Source organism: Amblyomma mixtum, chromosome 6 (assembly GCF_055824585.1).
Source record: "Amblyomma mixtum isolate Tamu chromosome 6, ASM5582458v1, whole genome shotgun sequence".
NCBI lineage: Eukaryota > Metazoa > Arthropoda > Arachnida > Ixodida > Ixodidae > Amblyomma > Amblyomma mixtum.
Genome location: NC_143017.1, coordinates 126,118,627 through 126,132,144, shown reverse-complemented (window position 1 = coordinate 126,132,144; position 13,518 = coordinate 126,118,627). Strand labels below are relative to the sequence as shown.

Sequence of the window (13,518 nt, the reverse complement as noted above, 5' to 3'; positions counted from 1 at the left end):
TCGCCGAGCCAGCGCGGCGGGTACCTCACGCAATTCGATCGCGGCTGAAAGAGGAGCTTGATCGCCTGGAGGCTGCAGGCATCATTGCTAAGGTGCGAGAGCCATCTGACTGGGTAAGCCCACTTGTTATTGCTCGAAAGAAGAACGGCCAACTTCGCGTTTGCATGGACCCCAAAAAAGTGAACGAGGCTTTGAAGAGGGAACACTTTCAGCTTCCGCGCAGGGAAGAGATAGAAAGTGAACTGGCAGGAGCGAAATATTTCAGCACGCTTGACGCCAATAGTGGATTCCACCAAATCCCGCTTGATGACATGTCCTCGAGAATTTGCACATTTAGCAGTCCATTTGGTCGTTACCGGTTCCTAAGGCTGCCTTTTGGTATTTCATCGGCTCCAGAGATATTTCAAAGGACAATGACAGAGATTTTCGACGGACTACCAGGGGTACGCATCTACATCGATGACATTTTGGTTTGGGGTGCCTCATGGGAAGAGCACCAGGAAAGACTGTACAGAGCCTTGGAAACGGCCAGTGCTGCTGGCCTAACTCTTAATTGGGACAAATGTAGGTTCGGAGTGAAACAGATCGACTTCCTTGGAGACAGAATAAGTGAACAAGGCATCAAACCAAACCCAGAACTGATAGAGTGTCTAGCCCATTGCCAGAAGCCAGCTACGAAAAAGGAAGTCCAGAGGCTACTTGGAGCAGTCAACTATTTCAGCAAGTACTTGCCGAACTTAGCAAGTCAGACAGAATCACTTCGTGGTCTGTTGCGGGAGGACTCTGTCTTTGAATGGACTAAAGCGCACGACATCGAGTGGGCCCGTCTAAACGAAATGCTCACGCAGCCTCCTGTACTTGCTATATTTGATCCATCTTTACCTACAAAGCTGTCCACTGACGCATCCGCCTTTGCATTGGGTGCAGCCCTTTCCCAGCAGCATGGTAGCGACTGGCGGCCTGTGGGCTATGCGTCAAGGGTCCTGACAGAGACTGAGCGCAGATACGCGCAGATTGAAAAGGAAGCCCTTGGAATAGTGTTTGGCTGTGAGAAGTTTAATGAGTTTGTCTTGGGCCGAAGAATCACTATAGAGACCGATCACAGTCCATTGATATCTATCTCGAAGAAAGGACTCGGAGACATCCCGCCTCGACTTCAAAGGCTCTTCCTGCGACTGCTGAAATACGACTACCTGTTGCAATTTGTTCCTGGGAAGAAACTGGTTATTGCTGACACTCTTTCCAGGATGCAAGGGAAACGCTTGTCAGATAACTTCTCAGATGACTTGGAAGTACACGCCATAAGTGTCTTGGAGGACCGGGTGAGCAAGAGAACAATGGACAAATTGAAAGATGCCACGGCTAGGGACCCGGAGCTGCAGCAAATCATGGCAAAATTGCAGGCGTCACAGTCTTTGAACGGGGAGTGGAAAACGCACACCAGTGAACTCTCGGTGGTGGAAGGTGTGTTGTTGAAAGGTACCAAAGTTGTCATTCCTTCCGAGCTTCGAAAGGAAATGCTTTGTCGGTTGCATCGAGGGCATCTGGGCATAGCGAAATGCACATCACGAGCACGCAGCCTCATGTACTGGCCCAGGATGGCAGCTGAAATAAGAGAAATGGCCGAGCGGTGTCCGACTTGTCAGATACATGCTTACAAACAGCCTGCTGAACCTCTGCTGTTACGGGATACGCCCAGTCGCCCCTGGTACAGGGTAGGAGCTGACTTGTGTGAGCATGCTGGGAAGCATTACCTTGTTGTGTACGATGCCTACTCTAACTATCCGGAGGTGGAGGAGTTGAACGGCACCACAACTACTGAGGTCATAAACAAACTATCTCGGATATTTGCACGTTATGGCATCCCCCACGAACTCTGCACTGATGGAGGTCCCCAATTCACAGCCAAGGAATTTAAAGACTTTGCAGTGATGTTTGACTTTGAACACATCATTTCCAGCCCTTATTATCCGAAATCGAATGGACTCGCGGAGAAAGGCGTACAAATAATCAAGAGGCTACTCAAGAAGGCAGGATCATCAAAGGAGGAGTTTTGGCTTGGCCTCCTCAACTATCGTGCGTCTCCGCTGGAAGACGGTGTCTCACCATCCAAGTATCTCATGGGTCGCGACAGCAGAACGCCGCTCCCGGACCCCTGCTCGGATTCAGCTCAGCTGCTCTCAAAACCTCGAAAACATAAGCAGGATACGAACAAAGGACAACAGCTCCCGCCATTACAGCCTGGAGACAGCGTTCGGATTAGGTCTGGAAGCAAGTGGGGCACAAGAGCTATAGTTTTAGATCTTGTGGCCCCCCGATCATACATAGTAATAACAGAGGATGGAAGCGAATTTAGAAGGAACCGTCAAGACTTGCGAAAAACGAGGGAGGTTTGCAACCCAACATCACAACAGCTTCATCCTACAGGACGCAACGCTGGAGACGTAGAAAGTCGCCCAGTGTTGCAGAGAGCGACAAGACCCCAACAAGCCCTCATGCGTGTTGACACTCCGTTATCGAATGCAAGGTCAACAGCCCCAGCAAGGGAGCAGTGTACACCACCTAGACTACTAAGACCGCCTGCAGCATCCTCGCCAGCAGCAGGAGAAAGGGGTTCCGCAGGGTTTGCTCCTCTCACACCCCCTAGGCCAGCTGGAGTGCTGGGTGCAACCGAACCAAGCGTGTCGCCCAAGCAACAAACACGGGAGCAGCCAGCGGTGCAACCTCGAGGGGGAGCAGCAGAGACTGCGACAGAACACACTACATCCTCTGGACCGACTAGAGTGGTTGGTGCAGAACTAAGACGGTCGTCAAGACTCAGAAGGCCTCCCCGCCGGTTGGCCTACCAGAATTAAGGCGCCCCGTCCTGCATATCACCCGTTCCCGATTGTGAAGGACTTACGCTATAGTCACCTTCTCAATGTTTAAACAAAGGAGGATGTATCGGTGACCGCTAAAACTGTACGGTGCACGCCAGCCAGTCTGGCAACGTGCTCGGGCACTTCCGGTGAGCGGGCAATAAACGTCAGTTGTTTCATGGCTACCGCACGTGTCGGTCTCTTGTATACAGGGTGGAGGTCAATGAAGCAACCTCAGCGCTCGGATCATATTTACACAATAATCGTCGTGTTCACCGAGTATGCATGAGGGAAGCTGAGAGCGAGGTGTTTCAGAGTAAGAAATGATGCGTTGTGTCTTAACCTTTCAGGTGCCATTCGACGCCGTGGTGTACCTATTCCTCGTCTTATGGCCTATCTCTAGTCAACACTGTGTGCAGTGCACAGGAAAGGCTGCTCTACCAAATATTTGCGGAAGCTACAAGATCGTCGACCTCTCGCATAATTTCAACGACAGAACCATTTACTGGATGGACGACTCAGAATACCGCCTTAACGTTACGGTCTTCAATGCTACAGAAGCTGGATGGTATGCAGACAGAGCCATAGCTTGCAAAATTAATTTTGAGCGTCAAGAAATAGCAAAATCAGGGCAGGCAGTCAGTGTCATCATTCTTTCAATATGTCATCTTTGAAAACATCATTAATTTATACCATGTGAAACACTCCACTATTTTCACAGTCCAGCGTGGACGGTGTGTTATAATTTATGGCGCAGCTTATATCAGGCGTCACAGTCGTCATGAACATCGGCATCGTCACGTCCACTGCTGGAAGGAGGCATTTTAATTGATCGCCAATACATATTTGTCTGCTCCTAGCACAGCCAACCATTGCCAACCAATAACGCAGTTCACCTGTTCACCTGACTGTATATCACTCCTTCGGCTACCTCTCCTTTCCTTTGATATCCGCCCACGCAAAAACAGCGCATTGCCAGTTATCTTTTCGTATATTGCACGTCCTGCCGATGTCTTGCCGACGTCGTGCCCATGTCCTAATTATGTCCCGTCCATGACTCGCCCGTGTCCAGCTTTTACTTTCGTCGTCAACATCAATACATATTTGTCTTTAATTTGCGCGGTACTTTCTGTCTCTTAATTCCTCCCATTATTTTCTTTTCTGTGGCTTGTTGCACCTGCCATAATGCAATTTTAAGCCTTCTGTCAGCCTGACTGTTTCGTCCCCACAGGTGAGTACTGGCAGCCTAAAAATTTTATGCACTTTTTCGCAGAGTGTCGGTAATCAATAAGGAGTTGTTCATAAGTTCAGCGTGCCTGGCAAGAGCACACTCGCAATTTCTCGTGGCCCCGGTTTGTTGTATATATATCTGGCATAAACATAGACGCCGTGTATTGCTTTTTCCACTGCATCAACACTAGTCGTAAACTGTTCTTTTTCCAGAGTGCTGTGAAAAAGCGCTTTAGCTTTTCTTCATATTTTTTACTCCTAGAGTCGTGCCTTGCCTTTCATATGCTCAATCATGCGCGAATCAAAGCCCACTGAATAGCATATCATTACAACGGTCTAGGATTGTTTGAACATAAAATACATGGTTGTGCTACGATATTATTTCAGTGCTGCTGCAGGCATAATCCTAGCTTTTACGCGCAAATCAGCTTCCGCGTTTCGTAGAAAATTCATCTCTGTTTGCGCCAGCTCTTCCCTGCAGTTTATTATTCATTATATTACTTTATGATTCGCAAAAATTCGCCGTTTAATTATCAGTGTCATCGCAGCTTCAAATCAATAACTAAACTTTAACGAACGTAGTGTGTATTATACTTCTCATAGATACTTCCCTAAATATTTTCTGTGGATTTTATGACACAATTTTAGAAACAGTGTGAGCTGGTAGCCAAAGACGCTAATGCGTGGTTACGTCTTTTTTTTGTTTTTTTAACTGGCATGTAGTACGAATCAAACATCAGTTGACTCCATGTGCAAAATTCGTACAGCGGGCAAGTTGAAAATGGTGGGGTATTTGCGTGTAAAGAACACAAAAATTATTGATAATGAAATTGTAAAAAATATATATATCTTCATATGCTCGTATCAAGCTCAGATCATGCTTGCCGCTTCCCATAATAAGAATAAGAAATAAGAATAAAAATAAAAAGAGAATATATATATATATATATATATATATATATATATATATATATATGAGAGAAGCCAACAGCCACAGAAACCAAGGGGCACAGGAGATTTTTTTTAATTAATTTATTTTTTTGTGCTGTTGATCAAGTAAGAATATTACTGAATATGTTGTCACTTAAAGCTAATTGACTAGAAAAGCAGGAGAAAAAACAACCACATGCCGCCGGTGGGATCCGGCGGCATGTATATGTGTATATATATATATATATATATATATATATATATATATATATATATATATACATATATGGCCCGATGTGCAGCTATCAGACGTTAAGTCCCGCATGCTATGCGGTAAATACAACAACGGTAGCCTAAACATTCTTCCTGCTGTACTCTTCCCGTTAGCGATCTAAACAAGAACGCCTTAAGCTCGGGCAACCTCCAAAAAAAATTCGGATACATGCCTGGGAGTTTGACGCAACGTCTGTTCTCCGCCAGGTAGTGACGCGCAGTGCCCGAACCCTCCGCGTTTGCTCCCCCACTCCAGCTGTAGTGTGCATAGTATCGTGCTCGTGTGCTTGCTTGCTACTTTAGCAAGATCATCGTGCGCGTGCGACCTTTATACAGGGTGTCCCAGCTAAATGCAACCAAACTTTTAAAAAATGCGAAGTGTCCTAGTCCAGTAAAACCAACCCAGAGTTGTTCATAGTCGTGTGGCCTAGTCTTGAGTATTTTTTTCGCTCTTCAAAGTTAATTAATTAGTTAAGTTTAATTAGCTAACTTTTTAATTATTCACGTCAGGAAGAAAGTGTCAATGCAAAAGTTTTAGATCACCTCAAAAAACCGCTAGTAGTGCTATTTCCGTCAAGTTACGATTTACGTAGCTTCATTTATTGGCCTTAGAAGAAAGTTGTCACGTGACCAGATGCTCGCTCACTTCTCTGCCCCGATGTGCACCCAAAGTCTCATCGAGGAGAGGACTTCAGAAAAAATGGATTTTATTCTTTAAGGCGCGTCTTGGGACGTTGAAGTGGCACAGTTGTCATGTGGAAGCTTTTTCTTATTGTGCGGGTTATGGTTAAAGGCCGGTAAAAAAACTACTATACGTAAGTATTACTTTGCTGCAAATGTCTCAGTAAGCTGTTTCTCAAAGCGATCTACAACTTTTCGATTGACACTTTGTTCCTCAAGTCAATAATTAAAAAGTTAGTTAATTAAGCTTCACTAATTATTCAACCTTGAAGAACGAAAAAAATACTGCAGACTAGGTCACGCGACTCTAAACAACCCTCATTTGGTTTCACACGGCTAGGACACCCCGTGTTTTTTAAAAGCTTGGTTACATTTAGCTGGGACACCCTGTATATATATATTGATATGTTAATATGTCAATAGATTTATTGTACAGTGTACCTCTTTTCCTGTCCTTTCTAACTGTCTCCTCATCTTTCATTTCATTGCTACACACTGCCTGCTATGCCTTTATTTAATTTGCCCCAGCGCGGGTGCTTCCCGTAGCGATGGCAGATGCCAGGGCTAGAAAAAATCTTTTTCTTCCATCTACTATGTTTACTAAATCACTGCTACTACTACAGGGTGTGAGCTATTTATTTATCTCAATAACCCCAGTGTCTGAACTCAACCATCAAAAATTTCAACTCACGTCCTGGAAAATCCTGAGCATAACGTGTTTAGTTCCTCGCTTTGCCACTCTCGGGATGAAAGCACTGACATTCTAATGAAGTTTCAAGGCTTGGAGGAGCCGAGAATAAGCTGTTGTTGCCACCTTTGCAGCATCGGTCTTTCCGAAAATGTGATCTGCCTTTCAAAATAAGGCCACTCAGAGACGTGCGTGGCCGGCATACACTCTAGTAAATACAGTAATGATATCATTTCCTTCTCTGGGCCAGGTTTCAAATGGATGTGTTGGAAGACCCGATCCACGGTGGAACTCACCTTGACTCCCCAGTGCACTTCGCCAAAGGTGGCTGGGACGCGTCCGGGATACCGCTTGAGAGGCTGATGTTCCTGCCAGTGGCTCGAGTGGACGTGCGTGAACGTGTGGCCACGAATCCCGAGTACCTACTGTCCGTGAGTGATGTCCTGGACTGGGAAGAACAGAATGGACACCTTCCCGATGGCTGCCTTTTATTGGCCCACACGGGCCAGTCTCAGGTGCGTTGTCGGCTTACGTGGTACAGGGATGGAACCTTGACTCAAAGAATTCGAAAGCTGTCCGCTATGTGGAAAACAAGAAACAGAGAGCTGAGAAGGTAGCTGTCTCCAAAAACAGAGAGAGGGAAATAGAGAGAAAGAACGAAATTATTGGTTCCTTGTAATTACGAAACATGTTGCCTTCGGAGCTGTGTCGAAAGTCTTGTTTATTAGATACCAGTATCAAGAGCAGAGCAATATTTGGGATAAACAGTTCGCTGTTTGACCGATAGGCTCCGAAAACTGACCGTGATGTGAAAAAGATGAGCAAGAGTTCTTTGTTTTCCCACTACTGCAAGTGTGACTGTGTACCAATACTTACTTATTCTGAAGGTTTGAAAGGCGTCGGAATTCGATTACACATTAGATCATTGAGGCAAAATGAATTGCGGTTTTGAGGTACGATGACATCCCCGACTGCCCCGTGTCGTTCCTATTCAAGTCTCTGAAGTATCTCGTGGACGTTGTTTTGATAGTTGGCCTTTGATGCAATAACTCATACCCACGGCGGGGGTTTGACCAGCGTATGGTGTAGACTAAAGTACGAGGTGTAATGTCGATGTTTAGCTAGGTCTAACTCAATAGCGCTGTCTGTGCGTATCTTCTTTCTGTCCTTGTCAGCTGGGGGGGGGGGAAATCTGACTGTGCAGCCTGCTCGTGGCCCCCCCCCCGCCACCGAATACGGGCCGGTGTAGTTTCGGCTACTAGGCTTTGTTTCGGTGCAATGCCAGCAGTGGGGATGGGATGGCCGGGACCCATCCTCTGGGGATGCAAACCCCCAATGGGAGTGGCAGCGACTCCCAGACGACTGTGAGGGCCAGTCGTGCACGTGAGGTCCGATGCCTGAGCGGAGGCAGGCCTGGGTTTATACTCAGGTTGGACCCACGAAATCCGGCCCGGAAGGCATGTCAAAACGCCAAAAGGTTTTCAAATACATGCTACCTTCCTTTCTCTGCGCGCGGGGGCGTGCAAGTCTGGCTACCGACGCGTCGGTTTCTGGTTACGGAGAAACCAGGTCCGCGCGGGGGTTCATAGTGGCCAGGCTCTGAGGACCGCCGCCTCGGGGAAGCGGCCTTACGGCCGGCCGCAGGCTTAACCGCCTGCGGGATGCCGGGGGATGAGGGCTTAGTACTGCCTCGTAAGAGTGGCGAAAACCGAAGATGTGTGGAGTACCGGTGGAGTAGGCCCGGGTCATCTCATCCTAAGCCACGTTCTTGGTTAGTGGCCCGGTCGCCCAGCCTTGAACACTCTCTCCTCTGTAGGAGAAGAGTAAGCTAGGGGAGGAAATAAGTGCATGGATGGTTGGAGGAAGCACAGATGGACCCCCCGGAGCGACCAGTTCTGAGGCCGCGAGGCCGTTGACGTTCTGGACCTCCACTGGCGATCGGGACTATCACACATACTTCCGGTGTCCGAAAAACCGCGAAAAACCTTCGACGGCTAGTAGCCGGCAGGTGGGAAAGGCCTTCTAGTGTGCGAGAGGAGCCCCAGGTAGCTACTGACCCCGTGTTAGGTTTTCCTGTCTCCGACGGTCGGAGCCCGTTGCGTATGGTGGGTGGTCGGGCATCCCGTGAGTGGGGCCGCACCATTGGGCAATCTCGATGCTCTCCCTGTCCTGGCCAGGCGGGCCAGTAATGGAGTCGAGATAATTGAAGGATCAGAGCAAAAAACTCGCTGTCCCCATTCCCTTCCCACGTCCCATTTCCCTTTCCGCTACTTCCCAGGGGAGGTCAGGGGAGCCTCCCCGGGCCCGCTCTCTCGGCTGTGGGTCGCTAATGTAGCATTTTCCCTAATATTTTATTTTTCCACCCACGGGTGGTCAAATTACAACTTGCCTACGGGCCTCCTCTTTTATTTTTCAATTGGGTTAAGCCTGTTGTGTGTAAACGGTGCAGGCAGGGGCCTATTATTTTTATTTCCTTTTCGGTTGCCCCAACCTATTCAATGTCCTTGTCAGCTTCGGGATACGCGTTTTATGTTCAGTATTCACCGACACACCCAAGTATCCCCTTCTGTGAATCCAAAATGAAATGCACTGAGCTCAAAACTCTTACAAAGGTGACCTGAAACCCACTTCTTTTTCTGTTATTCTGTTTCTTTCAATGTGTTCTACATTCTTCGCGGAATTTGCGACTGGTCGTGACAAATCAGATATAGCAAGCTCACTTTTGAGTTCCCGGTTTCTTCTTCTGCTAACAAAAGCAGAGAAAGGGATCAGAACGTGCGTTTCTTATCGATAAAAAATTTAAGATCTTGTTCGGCGAAGAGACCTGAATAATTTCAAATATATTTTTTAAAATGCCACATAAAGCAACATGTCACAGCAGCCGCTGTGGTTGGGTACGGCGCTGCTGAGCCCACTCAGAATTAGTCTGGAGCTAGCTTAAGTGCTACGAAAGTAGAAGGGACACATGGGAGGAATTGGGCCGTAGATAAGCTGACAGAGCACCGCTGGAGACATGCATAGGTCGTGGGTTCGGATACCAAGGGGAGCAAGGTGGTTGTCTTTTTGCGAATCTTCTGTATAACTTTTTCCTTCCTGAAAGAATTACTGAATTAAATTCATTCTCTTATCATAACCCCTACCTAAACTAAAGGTATAATTGTCTAGTACTTTTGCTTGGTTTCAAAATCTGCTCACTTCTATGTCATGCATGTACTAATAAGCCCATGATCTTTATGACTTTCTGCTCAGAGGGGAAAATCGTGCGCTCAGATCGTTCAGCCACCCAGTGATTAATGATACATGGACGCTAATAAGGTTGGTGACGTAAGGCAACAACACAATGCGGTACATGCAGAAGCATTAAACTAATTATGCCATTTTACGCCTCTAGCTTAGAGGTGAAACAACATTTTGCAGCCGCAGTTTTTCATTCAGAGAAGAGTTAAATTGCTAAATAGCGTGAATACGACAAACGTCAGCGGAGGAAAAGGACGTACGAAATGCATTTTTCAATGTTATTTTTATGACGGCCGCATCCAGCCTCTGCAAGTGCGGCGTCACAGCACCTGCGTTCTAGCGTTTAACCTTCGCACTGAAACGTGCTGTGCGTCTTTACAAAACCATGACGTACTGCTAAGCTCCCGCGGTGGCTCAGTGGTTATGGTGCTCGGCTGCTGACCCAAAAGACGCGGGTTCGATCCTGGCCGCGGCGGTTGAATTTCTTTGGAGGAGAAATCCTAGAGGCCCGTGTACTGTGCGATGTCAGTGCACGTTAAAGAACCCCAGGTGGTCGAAATTTCCGGAGCCCTCCACTGCGGTGTCTCTCATAGCCTTAGTCGCTTTGGGACGTTAAACCCCATAAACCAAACCAAACCAAACCAGGATGACACAACACATCATTATTCGAGGCACAGCTTTGCATATGTTTCTGAAAAAATGGAAGCTCTGGTAAGTGTAGGTTCGTGCTGAGGCCAATATGAACGCCTTTGAAAAGCCCAGTTTCGTTTTTTAGGAGCACTTTTTCCATAAGGACTGTGCAACTAGAGTACCTGTGTTCATAAAAAAATCAGCAAGCTTCTCGGAAGACACCTAAAATCAGAAGCTGTTCCCTTTGTCTACTCAAGGGAACACAAAGCAGAGAGGACCAGCTACCCGTCAGAAAGGAGGAAGGAAGGTAGGTTGGTACCGTTTTCGGGCTCATGCATAGCTAAGGCCGATCAGAAAATCTCGAGCGCTTGTGTGCTTAAAGCAACTCATATGAGAGCAAATGAAAGCCGATTTATTACTGCGCTTTTTCACTGTAAGTAGTTAAGCCCCGATCCGCAACAGCCAAAAACTTTTCTTGCTCCCGTCCCTGACGTACCGTTAGTAACCCTGCTGAACCGAAATTTTAAACAACGCTGCAAGAATGTGAGGTTGGTTGCTGATATCTTATCTGATGTAGTATTAAAGAGCGATGGCACAATGCTTGCCTTACTGTAATGTTTTATTCAACACAGCGTTGGGTTCGGTGCATTCTCATCCGCTAATTACGGCCAGGCTTAATTGAGCGTAGTGCGGTGAAGTGGATGGTTGCTGGTGCGTATGCACTCGCCTTTGAGTGCGTTCGCGTGTGATCATACAGCGGACTGCACGTTCTCAAGTTGCTTATTGGTTGTGACAGCGCACGCTAAGGCAATTACTTTAGTATTGCATCGGACAACACGACGCGACGTCGATTTAATGATGTTTCGACAGAGCCGTAATAATTACCTTTCTTTCTCACCTCCGCACGTAAAATTGTGCCTCTAACGTCCGACATAAACAGTATTTCAACTGACATGGAACAATGTTTTAGAAAAACCTATGTGGCAGCACTGGATACGTCAAGAGTCAAGTTTATGCAAAGACTTGGACTTTTGGCTTAAAGTGTAACTATAATGCAGTACTGGCCAGACCGCATGGCGTACATGGGCATCGACCAGAACGGCACGAGGCACTTCCCGGCCGTGTCCCCGGAGGCAGCGTCGTTCCTGGCGACAAACCGCAGCGTATTCGGCGTGGGACTGGACTCGGCTTCCGTGGACGCGTTCGGCGACACAGCCTCGCACCGCAACCTACTGGGAGCTGACATCTTTGTCCTGGAGAACCTGAACGCTTTGGAGCAATTGTGCCTCCCGCAGGGGCGCTCGCCCTAGTGTTGCCACTAAAGCTGGACGGCGCCAGTGGTTCGCCCGTTCGCGTGGTTGCCCTGGTGCCCTAAAAGGCAGACGCTTTTTTTTCAGAAGGGCTTTCCGGACGCCATTTTGAGCCAGCACTTAGCAGAAAGACCTTTAGCGTGTGTGCTGCAAAGGCCGCTTGGATAACAATAAATTACATTTAAGTCTTGGTAGGCATGCATTGTGCTCATGATCAAGTAGCGTGTGCTGCGTGCCGTGTTCGCCAAAAGTAACTAGGCCGCCGTGACCACGGAAGGAGCGATCACGCGTGTTGTGGTGAAGCTCTAGTCTCCGATTCTCGTTAGTTGGGATGATAACGAGCGTTAACGTGAAGCTACGCAGTCGCTATACTTTCCTAGGTGATAAAAACTCTCATGATACTAGAAGAATGGGTAAAGGCTGCGTGGTTAGTTTTGGTAAAAGGCTGTACATGGCCATATTGATAGTAGGGCGGGTTATTGATGCTATCTATGATGAATCGGAAATAAGAGGACTCTACACACGAATACGCCTACACGGGAGTAAAGAGGGAGTAAGCTATCCTGTAACGCACACCTTTTTATAAAAGGATGTGCGCTAGAGGACAGTTTGCTACCTTTTTACTCCTTGCTGTCTACATTCAAGGAGGTGATAGCCTTTATTGGATGCATAGGCTTCCGTGGAAAATCCTTGGAAATGCATTTCTGCAGAACTTGCATCCAGGTTTCGTATGTGTTGTAAATTATTTTTTTCTTCATTATGTTCGCTGAAGCAAGGTTCTTCAACCTAGCATCCATTTCAGTGATCGACCTTGTGTATCCATGACAATTAGTTAGTGATCATGAATAGCAGTCAGTCATTCAGCCTTTTTGTAGAAGCAAATATTGCCTGGGTCGTGCGATCCCGGTCGGCGTAAGACTCCTGCTCTTTTCTCGTGGCAAACAAGAACGTGAGTTAGGGGTTCTTGACCAAATGGTGTGGGCAGTAGGCGCTTTGGATGATGGCGGTATCTGTGCTCGTGGATTCAATGCACTTATGAGGCGTTATGAGGAATACGAGAAAACTAACAGCTAGCGCCGCTAATCCATATGGCCTGTAGTGCTTCAGTGAGAGAAGCTTGGTTTTTAGCTAATTAATCGTAGAGATAACGGACTGGATTTAGGCTTTCAGTGCTCTCCCGCACGTGTCCAAGTCCGCGGCGTCTCGATGCCTAGCCTAATACTTGTTCCAAAAGTATTTAAAGTTTAAACAATGGACGGCCATGGAAATAGCGAAAATTTAAGAGCCCTTTCATTCACAAAAACACGAATTTTTAAGGATCTATTCCTCCAATTGTTTGCTTCCAGCGGTTCTTAACAGCACACAGACAGGGTTTTCCGCTCTTTGATGTCTTATTCGTTAAAGCTAAAAGGAAAACTGTCCAATGCTCACATTTTCAAACATGGTTAACCCATCTCACACATTAGGTCTGAAATACCATGTGTCACATGCGCATGAATACGCCGCACCGTAGCCGAGTGGTCTAACACTACATGGCACATATCAATATATTCTCAGGCTTTGCTACTTCCATGTATTTTATTTTTCAGGAAACACTGCAGCCGTTGGTTTCTTGTTATACGCCAAGTTGTGGCAAACAAGTCAACTAGACCTGTGTCCCAAATTTCTGCTAAGGGAGCGC

General features: G+C 47.1%; 1 protein-coding gene and 1 pseudogene across 2 annotated transcripts in view; one reads left to right on the top strand and one right to left on the bottom strand.

Moving 5' to 3' along the window:
- LOC149340302 (juvenile hormone acid O-methyltransferase-like) overlaps nucleotides 1-7,125 on the bottom strand; it is a 71,353-nt gene extending 64,228 nt beyond the window's left edge. Inside the window, exon 1 of the mRNA XM_089549047.1 lies at nucleotides 6,957-7,125. The gene's annotated coding sequence lies outside the window, so the exon portion shown is untranslated. The remainder of the gene's footprint in view (nucleotides 1-6,956) is intronic.
- On the top strand, nucleotides 3,260-11,902 carry LOC149340301 (uncharacterized; annotated as a pseudogene). The gene is made up of 3 exons (XR_016283593.1): nucleotides 3,260-3,426; nucleotides 6,911-7,175; nucleotides 11,586-11,902. The product of XR_016283593.1 is annotated as an uncharacterized LOC149340301 (transcript).
- The last annotated feature ends 1,616 nt before the right edge of the window (nucleotides 11,903-13,518 follow it).